At 50.5% G+C, this 22,152-nt stretch overlaps 1 protein-coding gene across 5 annotated transcripts in view; it reads right to left on the reverse strand.

Moving 5' to 3' along the window:
• The window catches only part of Tspan9 (tetraspanin 9), a 182,088-nt gene that overhangs the window by 115,750 nt on the left and 44,186 nt on the right, over window positions 1-22,152 (reverse strand). For all 5 annotated transcript variants that reach the window (XM_036181521.1, XM_036181523.1, XM_036181526.1 and 2 more), the window contains one exon: window positions 8,035-8,141. The gene's annotated coding sequence lies outside the window, so the exon portion shown is untranslated. The remainder of the gene's footprint in view (window positions 1-8,034; window positions 8,142-22,152) is intronic.

Here is a 22,152-nt window from a genome sequence, read left to right on the forward strand (position 1 = left end):
GTCTCCACAACTGTCCTTCATTCATTCAAAATACAGTTTGTCTCATCTGCTGCTGGAGCCTCTGAACACAGATGGAGGCAGAAAGGCAGGAAGACTACCAAGGGGTCAGGCAGATGCCAAAACCAAGCCCATCATGGCATCAAGCCAATCCTTTGGCAAGAGAGGAGCTGGGTGTCAGGGGCATTTGGACAACCAGAAGACCTGATTCTTCAATGGCTTCCTGGATGCCTGGGCACTGAGGGGCTGAGAAGTGGCAAGTGCCTTTCCACCCACTGTGACCAAGAGTTGGCACCTTGGGAAATGGGAAGAAACTTCCTTGCCTCCAGTTTCCAATGAGATCAGACTCCCCAGGGAGAGATTTCCCACTATGAATGAAGTCCCTGGAGATGAAAGCAGGAGGAGAAGGAAACCTTCTTGAGATCTGAGAGCTGTCTGAGCCAAGAGGCCCCATCAAACCCCAATCCTGTGGGGCTCTCCATTTGCAAGGAGATTCATTTATACCTGACTGCCCCAATGTTCGCGGTTCAATTCCACAGGCTGGCTCGGGCTATTTTCTTTTTTAAAATAAGTAAAGAAGAGGGAAGTAATGAAGGAAGGAAGAGAGAGTGATATCATTCATCGCCACCCCAGCTGGCTAGTATCTGGGTGTGTAGAACAAGTCCCAGGAATGGGCACCTGGGTGGCAGCCACCGAGGGTGGGAAGAGGGCAGTGACACTGGTCAGGTCACTAAACTATTGATGGACATGTGCAGCCCTACGGGCCACCCAGCTGGTTGCATCTGCTATAAGAGGAGGTGGGAGGGAAGGGCTTGAAGGGGCCAAAGAGGGACCAAGTGTGAAGGCGGGGTGGCAGCCCCAGCCCCTCCTGTACGCAGGCAATCCCAACCCGGGGTTATTTCCAGGCACTTTTCCTGTGAGAAAAGAATGTCAGGAATGCAGTGCAGCCAAGACCCAAATCCACCCTGCCATGGGCTCAGTGCCCACTCTGATGACGTATGGGGGGGGAAGGGCCTCCACAGAAAATCTGCTTAAGGAATTCAGAGTGGTACCCAGAAACACAATGCATAGGTAACACAGTATGAAAGTTCCCTCAAAGCCAAGGACATACAGTGAGCATGCACTCATGTGCACGTGTATACATAAGTGTACACATGAAACTACACACGTGTTCTGCTGGTGTGTGACAGCGCACTACAATCTACATGGAAAGGTGGCCAGAAACACTCCTGGATTTTTATGGCTCTTCAGGGACCCATCTCCAGGAAGTGCTAGCAACTGCAATCCAATCATGTCCCTGGCTTAAGAAGCCGGCTGGAGACTGGGGACTGTGCAGGAGGAGGAAGAACTTCATGGGGAAAAAATGTTGACAGAGTTTAATGTCAAGCAGAGGACGGAGGCTTGGGTGAAGGCAGCTTCCTGAGAAAAGCAGGCGTGCTGAGCACTCCAGCAATGTGTCTGGGGCTGTGCAGGGAATATTGAGTTAAAAGGCACAGAAGAGGGCTGGGTCCCCAAAGGCCTGAATAAGCCTGGGGTAGTGGAAGGGTAGTACCCACCCTCTCTCTCCTGCAGTGCCTAGAACTTGGCACACTGAAGTCTGCCCTTATGTGGGAATTAACTAATGAGGCAACCCCCAGCTAAGATGCCCAGCAAGTCTGCGAAGTCCAAACGCATACTGTCCTCACCAAAAAGACCCAGGAAGATAGGGGAGAGGAAAAACGGTGCTCACTGAGCAGACAGCACATGTCAGCAGTGCAGAAGCCTCACGCCACTGGCAAGAGCTGGAACTCAAGAAATTCACTGGAGTCTCATGGCAGAAACCAAGACTAATGCCAGGACTGCCTATCACCTCCACCTCCTATCTGGAGGTCTGTGACCACTTTTCCCAAAGTAAACACTTCCTGGCTCCCCTTAAAGAAGAAAACAAACAAAAAGAACAAATTCTCTGAAGGCTCTAGTCAAGTCTGTCTCCCTGGGCATCTCTTGTCCCTCCTGTAAGAACCAGGTGAACACAGTAGCCCAGTGAGGGTCCCCAACAGCCCATCTTTCTCAGTGTATTGTAACTGTGGATCCTCTTGTCCCTATCGCAACTAGGCTGTGTATTCCACTCACGTGTCTGCACCCTTTGGCCTGAGCTGTGTCTAGAACACCACTGACACTCATGAAATACAGAATGCATGGACAGCGGCTCAGGGAACAACTGAGGTCTCAAAAGATAGCATGTTTCAGTCAACACACTCATGAAAATCTACTTCCTGGGAGGGTCCTCCTGGAAGATGAGAGAGCTGGTCTAGCCCAAACCTAACTCTGCATGGAAATCACTGGCAAAGTTTTTCAAGACACAGGTTGCAGACTCAGAGGTCTGGCACAGAGGCCCAGGAATCTGAATTATTGACAAGATTCCCAGATGTCTCTAACTCAGAGCCAGGCCTGGAATCACTGATGTCTACTACTTGACTAACAGTCCTTTGGTCCTGCATTTGGACTAGGTGAAGCAAAGAAAGAGAAAGGAAAGAAATGATTCCCCCGTACAGCCTTCCTTCCAGAGGACGCCATGATGCTGCTACCTGTCAGCGTGGGGCAGATGGCCACATTTCCCCCACGCTATGGGTGGATACGATGAGGCCCGACCAGGAAAGACTTATTTCCCTCTTTTACTTTTCATCTTGCTCTTGAGTTCAGGGAGAATGCAAGGTCCTTAGAGTCCTTAAGGACTCTGTTTCAGGAAACAGAGCAGGGCCAGACACACTGATGATGCTGGTGCCCAGTCAGGTATCTATCTCTCTGGCCCTGTGCAGGCTGGGATAAAATGTACCTACACTGAAGGCCACACACTTAAGTCTGACGTCACACACAGCCTCACCTGGTCAGGCTAGTAGACCAGGAGGAACAAACCTTTCATTCCTATGTTCATGGAAATCGCAGCAACACAGGGAGAGCATGCCAAGCCCCTTAATGGTCCACTTTTTTTTCCAAAAAGAAAGATGACCTCTCAGAAAAACAAATGCCATGAGGCTGAAAGCTGAGCCACCCACACCCCATGATTTACTCAAGAGCCAGGGGCAGAAACACCACGACCCTACCCCCCCCCCCCCCCCACTGAAGCCTCCTCCCTCTGGAGACACTTCCCCTAGAAGCAGGAGCCAGTTACCTCAGCCAGACACATGCAAGAGGCCCCTCTTCTCCTTGTCCCCATCCTCCCCACAGCCTTGGCTGAGATTGATGGAGTCAGGACAGCTGCAGCAGTGGAGGAGGGGCTGGGGTGCACAACAGCTGGAGGGAGGGAGGGAGGGAGGGCCCTTTCCCGGCTGGGCAGAGTCCCAGCCTGCACTGCAGAGGAAGGAGAGACAAGGGTCTCTCTCCTCTGCACAGTTCTTTCTCCTTAAGGGCGGAATGTGAGCACGCGACGCCATTTTGACCCTGCTCCACAATCCCTCCTGGTCCCTCAGAGGCAGGCAGGTGTCGGTCGGGTCCAGAGAGAGTGAGGCCACAAAAGAGTAAGGCTACATGTCCAAGACCCTAAGAGACCTTGCCCTCTCACACATCCTGCACCCCCAATAGCCATCCCACTCACCAGCCAACTCCAGGTCATGGAGGGCAAAACCAAGACCTTTGCCTCCAGACAAGATAATATGGCAATACAGCAGCCTTGCAATGTGGGTGGATGGTGGCCTGAGGCTTAGGAGACATGCCCCTTTACAAACCAAACTTGGGAGTCTTTACAGACTTAAAACCAAGTTATCAGTTCCTCTATGGCTTCAATTTCCAGTTCCCTTGTTTGCCAAAAAAAGGCTGCCACAGAGCAGCTCTTGAAATCAAAAGGACGGCATGCTAATGCCCACTATATAATGAGCCTCAGTTTCCACATCTGTTGAATGAGTGCTACGGACTTGGGTTCATTTCCTCCAGTCTTATCAATTTATTCAGTCATGACCATGGAGGCAAGTGCTCAAAGGCCTTTCTTCTAAGAAATCCCACTGTAACGGCTGCCTGGCTCAGCAGTGCCTCCCACATATGTGAGGCACCTGTACTATGCCCCCATGCCAACCCTTCACTCAGCTTCCAAGTGTGTCTAATAAGACAGAGGGCATCCTTTATCATCCCATATAGGTGCAACATGTGTACAATCTTGTGATGAATACACATCTCAGGAGGCACCTCATACCACACACAGGTGGACCAGTGTGTGGTAGCATTGCCATCTAGGATGACATCCACTGGAGTAGGTGGCCAATAATATTTACACTTTATTAACCAAAAGAAAATGAAACCAAAAGCTCAGCGTCTCAGGCACACTAGATGCACTGTAAGTGATCTCAACACGCAATCGGAGAGCGCAGCTCCAGACATGCAGACTACAGGAAGGCTGCTGCACTGTGGCAATGGGCCACAAAAGGAGGAGGGCGGGAGTCCAAGGTAGCTCACACTGAACCTGAAGAGGACAGAGAGAGAAGGGGCTGGTGGCAGCCCTAAAGGAGTGAGACATCTCCAGGTTCAGGATCCTGCAGCCCCACCCACCACCCTCTTTTCTGAGGGTCTCGCTGGCTCCCACACCCAGCAGGACACAGCAGACAGCTGTCACATCACACTTCATTTTTGGAATACATGGGATGCCTGACATTCTCTCTAGCCCCTGGCAGACTCCTGGCCTTTCCTAGCTCAAGGTCTGCATCCTGTCCAGGGTACCACTTCCTGCTGCCCAGCAATGCTCCGTGCCCTGCCTAGCTTCAGGCTGCAGTGGGAACTGCACAGTTCCTAGCCTTCCTGATCTCCAGCCACAAGCACTGGGCCACAAACCCAAGCAAAAAGGTAAGAAAGAGAAGGGATAGAAAGCCAGCTTGAACTCAGCACCTGCTGCAGTCACGGTGTCACCCAGGTGCCCTCGCTCATGTTTTCCCACCTGATATTCCTAAAATGGGACAAATGTGGTTAAACCCTTTGTCAAAGAAGGAAGGTGACCTGTGCAAGATAGTGTCAGGGTGCACACTGAGAAATGTCTAGCTGGGCAGTGGTGGCGCACGCCTTTAATCCCAGCACTCAGGAGGCAGAGGCAGGTGGATCTCTGTGAGTTTGAGGCCATCCTGGTCTACAGAGCAAGTTCCAGGATGGCCAGAGCTACACAGGGAGATTCTGTCTCAAAGAACAAAAAAAAAGAAAAGAGAGAAAGGAAGGAAGGAAGGAAGGAAGGAAGGAAGGAAGGAAGGAAGGAAGGAAGGGGAAAGGAAAGGAAAGGAAAGGAAAGGAAAGGAAAGGAAAGGAAAGGAAAGGAAAGGAAAGGAAAGGAAAAGAAAAGAAGGTCTAGCTCCAAAGCCAACAAAGCACCATGCCCTCAGCCATGCACCTTTCTGGCCAACAGCAGTCCAGAATCCCAGCCTTAAAGAGGTACAGAAAGGCCACAGATGCAAAGAAGTGAGGATGGAACAAAGTGGAGGGAAGGGAAGAGCAAGGCAGCAGGGAAGTGTGCAGAGGCACCTGAACCTTGAGTCCGATTGTTTGTCTAAAACCCGTCTTCCTCACAGCTGTGCTCCTAACACAGCAGGCACTTAACAAGCACCTGTAAAAAGATGGAGGGCGGTAGACAGACGGTGAATGGAATGACAGACAACGCCAAGGACAAGAGCCAAAGAAAAGGCCCTTTCTTCTGCCTCTCAGAGACCCCATCTCCAGGAGGCCTTCCTGACCTTTGCTCCCTGATGGGAGGAGACACCACAGAGAAGCTGTCCTTCTCCAATGGGCTCCAACCTATCACTCCGCCCCTTGGCCTGTGCCCTTAACTATCAGCCACAACCTTGAATGACTGTAGATCATAATCTATGGCAAGGATGGGATCACGGAAAGCTCTTCTCGTCCACAATTCTTACTTTACAGATGACAAGATTGAGATCCCAGAGAGGACCCTGGCTTGCCAGGGGATACATGGCTTCAGAGTGGAGGAAAGTTTCTTGTACTTGTGCCTGAAGGACCTGAGTGTCCAAAGGTTCACTGCTAGGCTGGGCTGGAGCCCGCAGCCATCTGTCTCCAAGGCCTGCCAACAGACCTTCCCTCCCATGTACCCTTGGTAATGAAGCCCACCGCAGGTGATCTCAGAATACTGCACCAGGGGGAGGTTCTTCTGGCCCTGGCTCCAGCCTTTAATTTCCGATTTCCCAGCCTGACACCCCTAATAGTCTGGACCCTTTCTGCTCTGGCCCCAGTTGGTCATACATCACAGTAGCTGATGCCAGCCATGCCTTCCCCCAGCCATCTGGACAGAGAAATGAGCAAAGAGCAGGACAGGATGATCTTGGCAGAGGCCTGCTGGGAAGCCACAGACACCTGGTCCCTACCCTGCCTTTGCCCTTGCTGTGAACGTGCTATCGGGATGCAGGGTGGTGAGACTGCAGCTTTTTTTTTAAGGTCCCCTTACAGAGCTTAGACTCTTCTACTCCAAAGGCAACAGGATATACTGAAGTGGGTGTCCTCTGCCCCCTTCTCCTCCCCCCACCAGTATAAAGACAACCCATACCAATGCAAGTGGAACATCTTTGAGGTACACCATGGCCCCTGGCCTGCAGAAGCGCTCAATCAAATCTACAAGTCCAAACAAGCTGACATAAAAACGGCTACTTCCCAAGTGAGAGAGTGCCAGGTGAGCAATGCTGAGCAAGGGCATCGTGGAAGGCCCAGTTAGGGCAGTCACAACAGGACAGCCTGGAGCCATGCTCAGCCTGGAGGTAAATGTGAATGACTGGGGGTCTTGAGCACAGAGTGAACCACACACCAAAGGATGCCCCAGGCTGCCTGTGCTCATGAAAAGGGCACAGGAGAATCTTAGGAATAAGCTAGATATGTGAAGCAAGGAGAATTGCTGGAAGGTGGCCTCGAGCTGTGCAAGGCAAGAGACAAGGCGCAGGAGAGGAGAGCAGCCTCACAGCACTGAGGTTTGGGGAAAGGGAAGGGATAAAGACCATCAGAAGGCAAAAATCCAAGTCCTTTGCATCCTCAGTTGGCTCCAGTACAAACTTCACTGAAGGGGTGCGCTGGCATAGAAGTCTTGTCTCAGCAAAGCCTAGGGCACCCAGGGGTGAGGAACTTCACAGAGGATAGTGACTGAGAAGGAACCCAACTCAGGAGACCAACATTCAAATGACCAAGAACATGGGGACTTGTTACTCACTCCACCACACCTGACATCTTTGACAGTAAGTGAATAGTCCTGTCTTCAGAGGACAGGCGGCAATAACCATCACATGCTCCACCGTGTGACATCCCTCACCACCTGATACCTTAATTAAACAACAGAATTCATGTCTCACAGTTCTAGAAGCCCGTCCTCTGAAACTGCTGGGAGAGCCTCCTTCTTGTTCTCTCGGATGTGGATGTAGATGGCAGTCCCTGGCAACAGATCACTCCTTTCTGCCTCCGTCGGCAAATGGCACTCTCCTTTTGTGTCAGTGCCGAAATTCCTCTCTTAGACGAATACCCGTCACCAGCTAATCCACTGTGACCAACCCTATAGGATTGGTTTGGTCATCCTAGCTTGATTATGGTTGCAAAGACCCTTATTTCAAATTAGAAGAACATACAGGCTCCAAGTAGATACCAATGCAGAGGGTGAGCACTATTCAATGCACCATATTCACTTACTGTCAAAAGCTGTCAGTGTGGTGGTTTAAATAACGTGTTCCCCCATTTCTTGGGTATTTAAATACTTAATCCCCAGTAAGGGGCCATTTGAGAAGGTGTGGGTATGGCCTTGCTAGAGGAAGTATGTCACTGAGAACAGGTTTTGAAGAGTTTAAAATCCTTGCATCGTTTCAAATTTGCTCTCTTTGCTTACAATCTGAGATGTGCACCCCCAGCTATTTCTGCCATCAGGCCTGCCTGTTACCACACTACTGAGCCATGACCGTGATGGACTCTTATCCCTCTGGAACATAAGCCCCAAATAAACCCTTCCTTCTGTGGCTTGCCTTGGTCATGGTGTTTTATCACAGCAATAGAAAAATAACGAATACATCAGGTATCCAGAAACCCAAGTTCCAGCCCCAAACCTACCTCTGACTGCCTGGGTCACTCAAGCTGGATCCTCAATCCTCTCAGTCACTATCCTTGGTGAGGGGACAGCTTGGATTTGATTTCCCAAGTTCTTGCCAGCTGCAAAGCTGCCAAATTAAAAGCAATTAAAAAATCAGCACAAACTCACAATTTTAACCATATAGATAGAAATAAATATAGATAGATACATGGCCTTGCTGGCAGCCGGGTGTCTCCTAGATCTATTCTCTGGGAAGCCCTGGGAGCTATGAAAGCCTATCAGCAATAAGCACACTGGGGCCTGCATCCTGATTTCTAAATGCCATTCTCCAACAGGAGCCAGGGCCTTCTAGAGCAATGACCGATTCCAGGTTTCTAAACCCCAGGCTCCAGCAAACGCAGGAAACCTTATAGCAGTGACTGGTTCCAGGGACAGAGCAGGGCATGAATCTAGAGTTTTCTGTAATGCTTCAACATAAGCAATGCTTTAAAAATAAAAACACAGGAGCCCTGTCGATTCAAACAGTCACAGGCACCAACTGAAAGATGTCCCAATGATTACAGCAAGAGTAACTGGAACAAAATAAGCAACTATTCAGCCAGAATCTACAGCACAAATATCAGATTGATTATGTATCATTTGCCCGTGCTTTTATTGTGTTATATATTTATGAGTCTGTAATGATAAGAATAACTAAGTGAATGAATAAATAAGTGAGAGAGCATGGTTCCTTCCAGAATTACAATTAATAAATGCAGAATAATGAAGTAAACAGAAAACTACATTTATACAAACACCATTGTATCAGGCAACACAGTTGATGGATTAGATAAAATTACTGGGTGGAAGTCCAAGGAACAACTGGATATTTGTCTAGTGTCAGAAGTATCTGCTCCTCCAAGCACTTATTAATTTCAAAGAAGAAATTATAGCTCTATAGTTCGGGCACCAGATGACATCGCCTTGTCCTTGTGATCAAGGGTGATATCACCAGTAATAACACACACTGGCCTCATGCCCCCGATACTGCACTCTGAGGAGGACAGTGTCACTATTGTGGAGTTGTGCCCAAGACGTGTCATTCCAATCTCATTATGAGAAAATGAGATGTTCCCACAGTGACAGTGTCTGGAGTGCTGACTGGGCCGTTAAATCCTCCCAAGCTCATGGAGACAAGGAAAACCTGACGAACAGAGGCAGGCTGGGACCTAAAATGACCCAACAACAAAATGCAATGTGCAATCCTGGGAAAGAAAGAACATCTGTGTGAAAAGAAGTTCAGATCAGGTGTGGGTTTAGTTAGCAATATTGCACTATTGACATCTTGGCTTTCAAAGTCTTAGAAAGCCAGGCTTCTTAAACCACAGGCTGTGACTGAACCCCACATATAAATGAATATGGTGGGGGCTGAAAAAAGCTTCTAAATGCACAATGACCAAAAACTAATTCATAATGAAATCTGGAATGACGCTGAGGTGATTCTGGTGAAGCTCACTGGTGGGGCATCATGTGACTTCCCTGCAGCCTTGGTTCTGAACACAAGACATGCACTGTGACCTACTCACCCTGCCACAGCACACACCAGCAATGGACAGGGCCTGTAGCATCCCAGCTAAGACTGGAGACCACTGCATGCTATGAACTGCAGCGTTCTCACATACGTACGTACAACACTGGGTGCTCTTACAGAAACATAATGGTTTAATTAGGGAAAACAAAGATTTTTCGTGTTTTCCCTCTATCACTCCATGGTGCCTAAGTGTCAAACTAGCATACCTTTGGATTGTGTTGCATTAAAATGTTTGGTTTTTAAAAAGCACTCTTAGAGTTGCTGACTTGGATGTCATAAAAAACTGTGAAGTGAATTTTGGTTGGGGATTTTCAATAACTTCTCGAAGATGCCTCAATAGACGTCTGCTGTTTCTGTGCTGTATGTTGTGTGAAGCAACAGTCTCAGCATTGACGATCATTAAATCAGAATATCGACCAATTCTGAAAAACACTGAAGATGCTCTGTGTCTTGCAGCATCAAATATTCCACCAAGATGTAATTCTTTCTGTAAAAATATACACACTCATCTACCTCGTTAGTATGCAAATTTGCTATTGTCATTAATAAATGATAAAATGTGTATATTGAAAAATCACCTTTAAATAAATTTCTTTATCATTCATTGTCAGTAGATGCTTGATTTATATGCTATAGGCCCAGGATCATGTAAAAATTTATCTGGTAAAGAGCAATTACCAGTAAACAAGGTTAAGAAGCCTTAATAGACAATGTTAACTACAACCAAAAAACAAACAAGATGCAGCTAGGCAGTGGTGGTGCACACCCTTAATCCCAGCACTCAGAGGCAGAGGCAGGCAGATCTCTGTGAGTTCAAGGCCAGCCTGGTCTACAAAGAGAGTTCCAGGACAGCCAGAGCTGTTACACAGAGAAACCCTGCCGCCCCCCAAAAAAAAGCAAGATGCACAGAGCGTGTGCCACATGTATGCCATATACATGCAGGAGGTTGATATGTATATACACATGTGCATGCTACACGTATCTGCAGCCATGCTACACAGAAGGCCTATGTGTACATACATCTGGAGACATGCTACAAGAGCACGGGAACTTTGGAAGGGAGCATAGTTGGTGGGATGGGGTGGGGGTTAGGAAGTGGGGGAGGGAAAATGGTCTTTTTGCTGTTTCAGGCAGCTTGCTGAGCCATGGATCCGATTTTCACACAAGGATTACTAGATTACATTCTTCACCACAGGCAGCTGTCCCTGTCAAATAAATAATCATCACCTTACATTTATATATCACCTTTCATCCCACAGCCCTTTCCTACAGCGAGGACCAGCCTGGGAAAGGCTTCATGCCCTCTTAGGAAAGGGAGGAGGGGGTTGGGGATTTAGCTTAGTGGTAGAGTGCTTGCCTAGCAAGTGCAAAGCCCTGGGTTTGGTCCTCAGCTCCAAAAAATAAAATAAAATAAAATAAAATAAAATAAAATAATAAATAAAATAAAATAATAAATAAAATAAAATAAAAAAATAAAATAAAATAAAATAAAAAAGGAAAGGGAGGGGAGAAAGGGGAGTAGCTCATACAGAGGGAAGCAGCCAGAACCCCACTGGGTTCCACTAAAGGAGGGCTGAAGCGGACTAGCAGGGGAGCCTGTGGTGTTGTGTGCTAGCTATGTATCAAAAGAACATCCTGGGCAAGGGGAGCACAAAGGCAGCCAGGACTGGGCCCACAGGCAGGACTGCACCAGCCCAGCAACAGGCAAGTGAGATTGGAAAGACCTCACCTCTGTGACGTTGTCTCAACTAAAAGACATGCATGTCAGAGAGACTCCTGGGAGCTCCCCACAGGAAAGTCTGGAGCACCAAACCCTGCTATTCACCTGCTAGCCGGGGAAGGAAAGGTGGCAAACAGTCCTACAAATCCCAAGGGGAGAAGCCATGAGTTCTAGAGGCTGGCACAGGTCCCCTTCTGAACAGGGCGACCCCACTCTATATCAGCCTTAGGCAGCTGCCTATACAAGGCAATGGCTTCTTCCAGTGAGGTACTGCTCCCACAAAGGGGAAAGGAAAAAAGGCCCCAGGGCACAGTGGAGCCAGGCTGGAGTTGCAGATGAGGGACTCGATCCAGAGGGAGCTTCTAGACCACTAGCCCCTGTGGTGCATAAGCACTCAGACACTAGGCCAAATCCCACAGGCCTGCCTCTGCTTAAAACACAGTGATGGGGTTACACCAGGCTTCCTCAGAGCCACAGGGGTCCTGGGAGTCCTGGGAAGATGAGTGGAGCTAAGCAGAGCAGAAGAGGGGGCAGGAAGAAGGGAGTGGCACCAAGACAGCATCCCAAAAGCACAGAGGTGAGCAGAGCATCCATCACTGCCCATGCTGGGAGTGGAGGGAACCAGATGGAAAAGCCATTGAAATTATGCTAAGAGGAGGGGCTGTCTCATTCAGATGCCACTGCGGGTACCCATGGCTCAGACGGCTACAGAAGTCTGGGCTCTGAGAAGCTAGCTTTACGTGGGCAGGATGAAGGTTTTGTTTATCTGTTTGCTTGTTTTTAAACTTCTCTGTGAAAGGGTGTTTGAGAGCTGGAAGAACTTTCAGAAGCATGGGTCACCTTGGATAGCACAAAACTCAGCCCGTCCCTTTGGCCAGGACCCCCAAAGGTGCTGGGTACTTGTCTACTGGATCCTGCAGCAAGCTTTGGGCCTCTAGTGCAGACTCCCATGTTCCCCTTTGACCTCCACTGACCTAATCACATCCCAGTATCCCCATCACTTCCTACCAGCCTGTCCCAGTCTTCACAACACCAGGCCTTTATGCCATACATTGCACCTTTCCAAAACTTCCAAATAACCCCTGGCTTCTGTCTAACCTCCTGTCATAAGCTCCAGGCTTCCACTGCTCCACAGCACCTGGCCACTCTTCCCTTTGTCCTTTGCCTGGGGCCCAGTAGGTCCTCACACATGGAACCCCTAAAACGTTATCCACTAGCTTGACATAAAGACTTGCTCTGGGTCCTCCTACACCTCACCCCAAAACCTCCATGGGTTCTCTCACCATAAACTTCAGAATACCCTTTTCATTTGTAGGCCTCATTGAGACTCTACCTACCCACCCAAGTAGTCCAAACCTGACCCTGGGCCTTCACTGTGAACCTCCCCAATCTCCCCAATGTCCTATACCAGATCTAAAAATCCCAGCATCATCTCCTCAGAAGCCCTGTCCACTTTCAGGGACTTATTCTGTGATTTGGAATGGGAGGCGCAGCACCTTCTCATTCCATCTAGGCAAAAGGTGAGCTTTTTTCCCTGGGTTGACCCACATCCCGGAAGCCTAGGATGACACACTTCTTAACCACTTGTGATTCTAGAGATTTTTATAACACCCTCTGCCCTGTATTCTGTTCTACAGGACAAGCCCTCACTTTCAACAACATCCCCAGAGAGTGGTGCCAGACACCTAAAACCAAGGCTAATCCAGAGCTGCCCCAGAAACACAAACCTGCAACTCCATAGCCATCACCCCTGCCAGGGCACTGCATGGTCACTTCCCATCTCTGGCCTCACCTGGTCACTCAGCCTTAGTTTAGGAACCACATTTTGAGTAGCTCCAGCCTTAGTGACATCTACCTCCAGACAGAGCTGGGTGGCTGTCTTGAGACACCTGCCCTTCTGTGGCCCAAATAAACAGGCTTTCCCTGTGTAGGGAGAACCAAGAGCCACGGCAATGCAAAGGCAGATTCTGCAGCAGGGCCCAGCCCAGCCAACTAGCTGGCACCTATAGGGACAGGCTGTGACGTAAGCCCCGTGAGTCACCTGCTGGAGCCAGAGATTCACAGGTGTGAAGGGAGAGAAACCCACCTGAGAGGTGCAGGAGTCAAGATGATCCTTACAGCTAAACATTAGGCTAAGGGATAAACCAAGGAGAGCAGGAAGGAGAAAAGGGTGGAAAGAACGTCACCATCTCCAAGTCACCCCAAGCCAAGAACCAGGCTGCAAAGAGAACACCCCCTTATAGTGATATTTTATTTGTACTGAAATGTGATTTTATTGGTATATTAATAAAGTTGCCTTGGGGTCAGAGCAAGCCATAGCAGAAGCTGGGTGGTGGAAGTGCATGCCTTTAATCCCAGCACTTGGGAGGCAGAGCTAGGTAGATCTCTGTGGGTTCAAGGATACAGCCAGCATGGAGACACAGCCTTTAATCTCAATACCAACCATAGAAGACCTGGAGGTCTGTACAGACAGGCAGTGACGAGGAGGTCATGTGGCTGGGTTTCCAACCAATGAGAAGGCAGAACAGAAAGTCTATAAAAAAGACAGGACACACAGAAGTAGGTCTCTGGCTGAGAGGAAAGACAGAGCGGCAGGGAAAGGTAAGGTTTTCAGCTCTCAGCTATTGCTCTGACCTCTTGGCTTTTAACTCTGCAATTGGCTCTGTGTTTCTTATTTAACAAGACGGTTACATCTACACCCCCTACCACAGTAGAAGGACATTACACAGTAAGGCTGGCCTCTGGGGGGGAATGCTCAGAAAAAGGGACCCTAACTCTCAAACAGTAACTGCCCAGCTACCTGATTTAAAAAAAAAAAAAAAAAAAAAAACCTCCGTTCACCCAACACCTGGGCAAAGATTTCTCTCCTCAACCTCAGACATGTGGAGGGAGGGAACTACGTGCTGAGCCTTCCCTAGATACTCCCTCACCCCTGCAAAAAGAAAAAGGACCATGAAGCTGAAATCTGAGAAGATGCCAAGGGGCAGCAGGAGGCAATTTACAGCTGGGAAAACTGAGCCCTTGTCCAGATGTGGGCCTGGGCAGGAGGGGGTAGGCTAAACTCTGTGCCTAAGTACCTAGAGGGGCTCCCTCCTCAGATCACCAGCTCCCAGGCCTGGATCTGAGCTGAGAGCAGGGTGAGAGTGGAGAGGATCAGGAGGCGGGAAGGGACCAGGACCTACCCATCTGCCCCATCTGCCCCATCTGCCCCATCTGCCCCATCTGCCCCATCTGCCCCATCTGCCCCATCTGCAGGGCTGGTAACTCGAAGCCATCCACCAGGGCAGGGCATGGGGAGCAGGATAGGGAGAAGGGAGGCAAAGAGAGAGAAACAGAGGGGAGAGACCTGAGAAGAGGTATGCTTGGCTACAGCAGAAGCAAAGAGGCTCCACCCACTCAGAGTGACATGGCCAGCAGGAACCAGCCAGAGACTGCTCACTCTTGGCCTGCTTGCTTACTGCCTCCTGAGCACAGAGGGCTTCTGTCTGTGCTCCATCACAGGTGGACCCACCTCTAAGGCCTCTTGCCACACTGGACCCTGAACCCTGTACAATGACAATATCAAGCCAGAAGTTAGGGAACCACCAAGCACTACCCCTCATCACCAACACAAGACAGAAGAAGGAGCAAGAGGCCCAGAGAGGACAAGGGCCATCCTGGAAGTCACAGAGTCAATGAGCGCGACAGATACCTAGCTCTGAGCTCAGTGACCCATACTATCCTCCTCAGCAGCCCAGGCCAGCAAAGCCCAGCTAAGGAAACAAAGCCGCCCACCCATCTAAGAGGCTGGGAAAGAAAGGAGGGAGGAAGTTCACCCTCCCCCCCCCCAAAGAGATGCATACAGAAATCCCTCTGACAAGTGGTGGAATTATTTCCATTGGAAAAAAAAATTAATGAAAAACCCTCCCTTACCAGAGCCCAGGGGTATTTGGCTGTAAGCTGATGTAATAGGGAGAAGAGAAGCCAAGGGGAAGGAGCCCCTTCCCCATCTCAGCATGCCTTCTGCCAGAAGCACAACAGGGAAGCTGCAGCTGGGGTTGGGGGATACAAGCCAAGCAGGATGTTGGAGCCTTGGAAAGAGGCCGAAAGCAGCCAAGCCGGCTGGCTGGCTGGGAGGGAAGCAGCCGCCTTTGAAATGGCAGTACATGGAGGGTGCTCCCCTGAGCCCCACGTGTAAGCAGGCCTGGGGTGGACACAGGCACCAATGCAAATCCTGCGGAAGGACAGCAGAGGGTGTCTATAACAAAGGCAGATCGAAGAAGCAGAGAGAGGGGGCTGGGACCTGGCAAATCAGGAGGTCTTCAGCACCTGACTCGGCTCTAGGTGCATACACTGGTGATTAGGAATAGAAGTGTAGGAGGCAGCTTCCTACTGAACCCTTCACACAGCTGGAGAACCTCTGATAAGGTGGGTGTGTCTACAGAAGGACCTAGAACCCCAGCGTGGGGTCTCAAAAATACCTGGCTGCAGAGGGCATGCCACCATTGCCCCAACGTTGACAGTGGAAAGGGGTCCCAGCCAGAGCCATGGGTAGGCCTGGGGTAGCAATACTTGCTCAACAGTCCAGTTTGAACCACAAAGGCACTCCGCCACACACTACCCTCCCCTGCCAGACACCCTCACAGCACCACTGACCAATGGAAAGTTCTAGCAGCTGGGACCACTTGGTAGCTCCATAGAGAAACTAGGGTCCCACTCCTGCTTCCAGTTTGGGGTACAGACAAGAAGGGTGCTTGGAGGTTGTAGGTGGGGGTAGCAACAGATTGTGTCCCCATTTCTGACATCCTAATGAGGATTTCTCTCTTTCACCCACCCACTCTGCCATGTGCAAACCTGATCCTTAACAAGAGGAATAAAAAATGTCCCAGCCTCAGAATCAACAGCCAGTTCAGCATTTTATCTTTGACATGTTGAACATGCCCTTGACCTCACTGAACCTCCAGTACCTCCATGGGCCTCAAAAGGACAACCCAGTTCTTGATCAGTTGTAGGAAAGACACAATGAGCCCCCGAAGCCAGAGGAAAAAAATGCAGACACAGGAATAATTGAATACTTAAGGATGAACCTGACATGCCGTGGGGCTTGGCATGGTCCCTGTGGGACCAGCCTGCAAAGATCTAAAGCCACATGTGGCCATGACCAGCTGTGGGCAATGGGATGGAGTGCTGTACCCAGGAGCCGTTGGGCCCGCCCATTCTGGACTCAAGGTGGGCTTCCTGGGAGCTTGCTACTGCTGTGTGTCACTGCTGCTGGGGATCATGTCCTTGGCCTTATACTGCTGCTCTTCCCAGGCTAGCCCCACCACCACACATGACCCTCTCCCACCATGACTGGCACCATCATCCACCATCCACATAGGCTGCCAAGCTGAGGTCTGTGGGAAGTAGTAGTGAGATTTCTTCAGAAACCCTGTTCTCTGCTTCTGCCCCCCTCCACAGCCCTGGAAACCCAGCTAGGGTGAACTTGACAGCAGAATGTCTCTTCAGAGGACTTGGCCACCTGTAGGGTGCTGAAAGGCCATCTCCAAACCTGGGACACTGCACTGAGACAGCCGCTTCTCAAAAGTGGGCTGCTGTGGCTTCTTCATCCCACTCAGCCTTGCCTCAGAATCATCCATGAACTCATGACATTTGGAATTTGCATCCCGAGCCACTCAAGTGACAGGCCAGTGGGGCCGAGGCCGAAGCCAGAAAAGAACAACCTGCGGGAAACCAACAGGTTTCCTGCTACCATCTAGTGGCCAGCGCGTGGAAGAGCAGGCACCACACCGAGGTCACCAAGCCGTCTCAGTGACCATATCCTCTGCCCCAGCAAGCCTGGGCCCGGACTAGGTGACCACCCAGTAGAGTAGAACCCAGGCAGGAGTCGTAGTTACAAGGTAAAAAGGCGCAGTGCTAGCACAAAACAGGGTCTGCTGGCTGTCCACCCAGGGTGAGGGAAAGGGCAGGGAGCCGCTGCAATGGTGATAGGGCCTGAAGCAATGGCAAAGCAAGATGCCTGTCCTGACCACGGCTACTGCCCTGGGTGGCCTTCCCCCTCCTCCGGTGCCTCACAGCTGTTCTTCCTGTCACTCGCCACAGCCAGGCGGCCCCCAGGCTGCCACACTTGCCTTCATGCTGCCCCCCCCCCCCCGCTGCCGCCTGTGCCAGCATGGCTGTGTCTTCCACGCCCCACGCCCCCCCATTCTCCCGCCCTGGGCCCCCATCACAGGTTCACCCATCCATCTTTGCTACAATTCATCTTCACTAGTGGTCACCCCACTGTTGGGCAGCTGGCCTCCTAGTCCAGCCTAGACCCCGGAGATCCATATGCTTCCCACTTCCCACCTTGGAAGCCTGAGGGCTCAAACGAGCTAGCTGCCATTGTCCCAAGCCCCCCCCCCCCACCCCTTGTAGAAAGCCATCTATCTGCCAGCTTGCCTGTGCCTTGAGACCTGAGCAAACTTCCATTCTAAAGAAGCTATCCTGAGAGAGGCTGTGGGCCCTCAGAAACCTTAGGCTGCCTTGCCTGTCAGATCATCAGGACAGACAGTCTGACCTGGGCTCACGCTTTGGTTGACCCATAAACGTCTGTGTCAAATGCCTGGCAAGTTCCTTCATCTCCCAAACCTTAAAATGCCCCCATTTGCACGATGAAGGATCATTGCATGGATAATGATATTTTGAGGCCAAAATATCTACAAGATTTACTTGTACTAAGATGTCAATAACTAGTACCAGCTAATTGGGTAACTGGGAAGAAAGTCTCAGTCTGTCACCCACTCAGCAGAAGCAGCACACTGAACATGGAAGTGCGGGGTGAGGCTGTTTTTAACACTGTGACTTGTTTAGCTGTTTTAGCCATAGCCTGGGGGACGGAGGTCAAGGTCGCTACTGGCTCACACAAGAGGAAAGCACTTGACTGGAGCTTGATCCCCCAACAAGGTCAGGGCGGCCACCCTCATGTGACATCCTGGGAGCTACTCCAAGGATCACCTCTCACAACAACAGCGTTTGTGCCATTGGTAGATGAGGAACTAAGACCCAGGCTGGGTCTGTAACCCACTTCCCCAAAACTACAGAGCCAGTGGGTGTCCTGCTAGGAACTGACCAGGTGGCTGGCCAGCTCCACTCTTCCAACAGGCAGACACTCAGCAGGCGGCCATCAGCACAGGCTCCTCTCCTCTCCAGCAACCTATTTTCATGCTATCCACCCTGTACAAACTCACTCCCTCCCTCCCTCCCTCCCTCCCTCCCTCCCTCCCTCTCCTCTTCCTTCCTCCCTCCCTCTTCTCTTCCTCCCTCCCTCTCCTCTCCCTCCCTCCCTCTCTCCCTCCCTCCCTCTCTCCCTCCCTCCATCCCATTGTCCCTCACTCGGGTCTGGGTCCATAAGTAGGAACTCTTTTGGTACTCTCAAATGGGTTTTCTGGATGAGGGAGGGGATGAAAGATCTGGACTGATCCTCAATGCACACCAAGTTTTATGTGTGATTTCCCACAGGATGGCACTGCAGTTGGGGCTACATGGGGAATGAGGGCTCTCACATTCTGCCCTGGCACGATACTGTCTTTCATAGCAAGGAAGTCTTCATGTGACAGCCAAGTCACTGTTTAAGTGAACTGAGTACTTGGTGTCTGCCTCAATCCTACCCTGGTGGAGGTTGCCTGTTGGGGTAACTAGCTCTGGGGGGTGGGGTAAGGACAGACCTCAGAGGAGGAGATCATGGTGGGTGGAGTCTTTTGTCATAAGCAGATGGTGAAGGGGCTTCTGGATAAGCCCTCAGACCCCCCGAAATACTTCTTCCACCTGCTTATTCGTGCCTAGGATTCCTTCACTGGGGGGCAGCTTGGATTCTGTGGTCAGAAATAGGTCTGAAACCATAAACCTATCGGGTGGCAGTGACGTTCCATATAGAATGATGGGGGAGAGAAGAACAAGGTGGCTTAGATTCACACTCAGAGGAAACAAAGCTTCTGGCTCTGGGAAGTGAGGCTCTTCCTGGGCCTCTCAAGACAATCCTACAGAGGGACAAGGACATTCAGGCAGGAGCCAGCAACAACCTGGTGGACCTCACCCTGCCCTAAAGATGAGGAGAAGGCACTCTGCCAATGTGCAGGGTCCTCACCACAACCTGCACGGGAGGAGCGGCCACCAAACGATGGCAGGTCACGGCCAAGAGCCTGCAGCCAGTGGGGTGAAGACTGAAGGGCAACCAAGGTGTCAGCTGAGGGCCCGGCCCAGCCAGAAGAGCCTGAACAGGACAAAGTAGCATTCCCAGCAGCCAAAAGTGGGCTACCCAACCCGGGCTGCCTGCCCGGGCTGGCTGGAGATCCGCCCAGGAACTGGGAGCCAGTTTGGAGAGGTCTGAGTGGACTGGGGGAGAGACGTAGAACTAGGTCAGGAGAAAGCAAGAATACTAAAACCACAGAAGACTGACTGCTCCGAGTCATTAGTCACCAGGGAAACAGAACTGGCCACAGTAAAATAGCACTCCACACCAAGGACCACCTTAGAAAAAAACAAAGTAGCAAGTGCTGGCAAGGATGTGGAAAACCGGGACCCTCCCACACTGCTGGTGGGAGCCAGGATGACACAGCCACCGTGGAAACAGTCTGGCTACCTCTTGCTGTGCAGAACACAGAGTTTCCATATGATCCAGCTATTCCCCTCCTTGGTACATCTCCCCACAGAATCAAAATCAGGTGCCCACACACTTAAATGGGAACGTTCACAGCAGCTCTCCTTACACAAGACACAGGAGGAAACAACCCAGATGTCCATCCACAGATGAATCTATCAACACAATGCTGTACGTACATACGATGGAATATTACTCAACCATAAAAGAACAGAGCAAGCCTACACTCTTCTATCTGCACAGACCTAGAAGATATCTAAATGAAGTAAGCCAGACACAAGGGACCACACACTGTATTGTGCTACTGGCACGTGTCCAGAATGGGCAGAACCACCAGTGGGAAGCAGATCAGTGGTTGCCAGCAGTCTGGAGGAGAGAGGGCTGGCCAACAGGAGCTAAGAAGTACAGGATGATGGAAAAGTTGAATGAGGTACTAGGGATCATTCCAAGACCCAATGAATGTGCTTAAGGATGTAACTGCACGCTTTAAAAGGGTCATAGTGGGGGCAGAGAGTGGTGGCACAGGGGTGTATTTACAACAATTGGGAGGCAGAAGGTCATCTTTGGCTCCCCAGCAAGTTGGATGCCAGCCTGGGCTATTGAAACCCTATGTTTTTTGTTTTTTGTTTTTTGTTTTTTTTGAAGCCCTATCTTAAAAACTAAATGAACAACAACAACAACAACAAAACTGAAATGGTCACACTGATACAGTCTATACATATGATTTTGCCACATTAAAAATTAACAAGCATCTAAAATCCTGGAGACTCTAGGCAGACACCCCTGCTATCAAGCAGTGCCAGGCCTTGCCAGCACTGCTCAGAGGATGAGACAGACTTGCCCACTCCCCCAGAGTCAGAGGAGCCAAAGTCCCCAGCACAGCATCCAGCATGTGTGGATTCACGCACATCTGCCACGCCCGGGCACATGCTTTGCCAAAGCTTATCAACCTCAGAGTGTTTCCTCCTGGAATATGCACAACAGCCTAGGAGGGAGGTGCCACTGGGGTGTGCAGTCACAGGTAACGAAGCTAAGGCACCTGACCTGTCCCCAGCATCCAGGACACCGCAGCTGAGATGCTGGTGTGCATGCTAAGCAGCCCCTCTCCTCTCTTTGCCATCGCCAATGCCCAGCACTGGGAGCTGGGGCAGCACAGGCTTAACAAAGTCCTGCACTACAATCTGCACGTGACCCCTGGCTATTTAGTTGGTATTGGAGTGCCATTTCTTCCTCTGCAAACCACAGTCACATTGTGGACCTTGAAGGTCCATGGGAGTAATAAATGAAATAACATAACGTATGTGGCCCGAAGCTCTGGGCACATGAAGAGGCTCCATTAGCTTCGTTTCCTTTCCTCCCCCAGGCAGAGAACAATTACAAAGACAGAAAGGAGAACCTCAGCAGGTGTATGGCATGTGGGCGGAGCAAGCGAGGAAGTAAGGTCAGGAGAAGGTGCCACACAGCAAGTACCAATATCCAAGAGGCTGTCTCAATGACCTTGAAGGTCTGACCCTTGAGATTGGCATGGCAACTGATGAGACCCTGTGCCAGGAGTGGGTCTAGTGAAAAACAGAGGGTGAAGCTCACGGGCACTGGGATGCTAACAGCATCAGGGTTACCAGGAGAGAGAAAGTGTAGGAAGGAAGGCTGGAAACGGCAGAAATAAAACTCGCCAATAAAAATAGAAGGAGCTTGCATTTTTAGCGCATCCTCAGTGTGCCAGACGCTACACTAAGCACTTTACAGATTCCTCCGGTGCCTCCTCACATCTCCTCAGGGCAAGTCATTATCAACCCCATCCCACCAGCAAGGGTATGGACACAGGGTTAAAGCCTGCTCAAAGTCACCCACTAAGCATCTGCTTTGCCACTGTACACAGGCTGGCCCTGAGAACCCTGCTGGATGGTCTCATCCTGCATATTCTGCCCCCTTCTCTTCCTGGTTCCTTCCCTAAGCTTCAGCCACACCTTGAGAGTCTCCCAGAACAGGTCATTGGGCTTGAGCAACAGAAACAGCCCCTGGCCTCGATGTAACCAGGAAGCTGGAGCTGGAAGCTAACACCAGCAAGGAGAAATGAGAAGAAATGATAAATATTTGGGAAATTTTAGACTAAAACAGAGAAGCTTCTGCTCTCACCAGCTCTACCAGCTTTTAGGAGAAACAAACCGTCTGCTTCACATATTGCCAAACATTCGGCTGGATATGCCCACTCTGTTGGGCAGAGGGCTCAG

The sequence above is a fragment of the Onychomys torridus genome, chromosome 3, assembly GCF_903995425.1.
Source record: "Onychomys torridus chromosome 3, mOncTor1.1, whole genome shotgun sequence".
Lineage (NCBI taxonomy): Eukaryota > Metazoa > Chordata > Mammalia > Rodentia > Cricetidae > Onychomys > Onychomys torridus.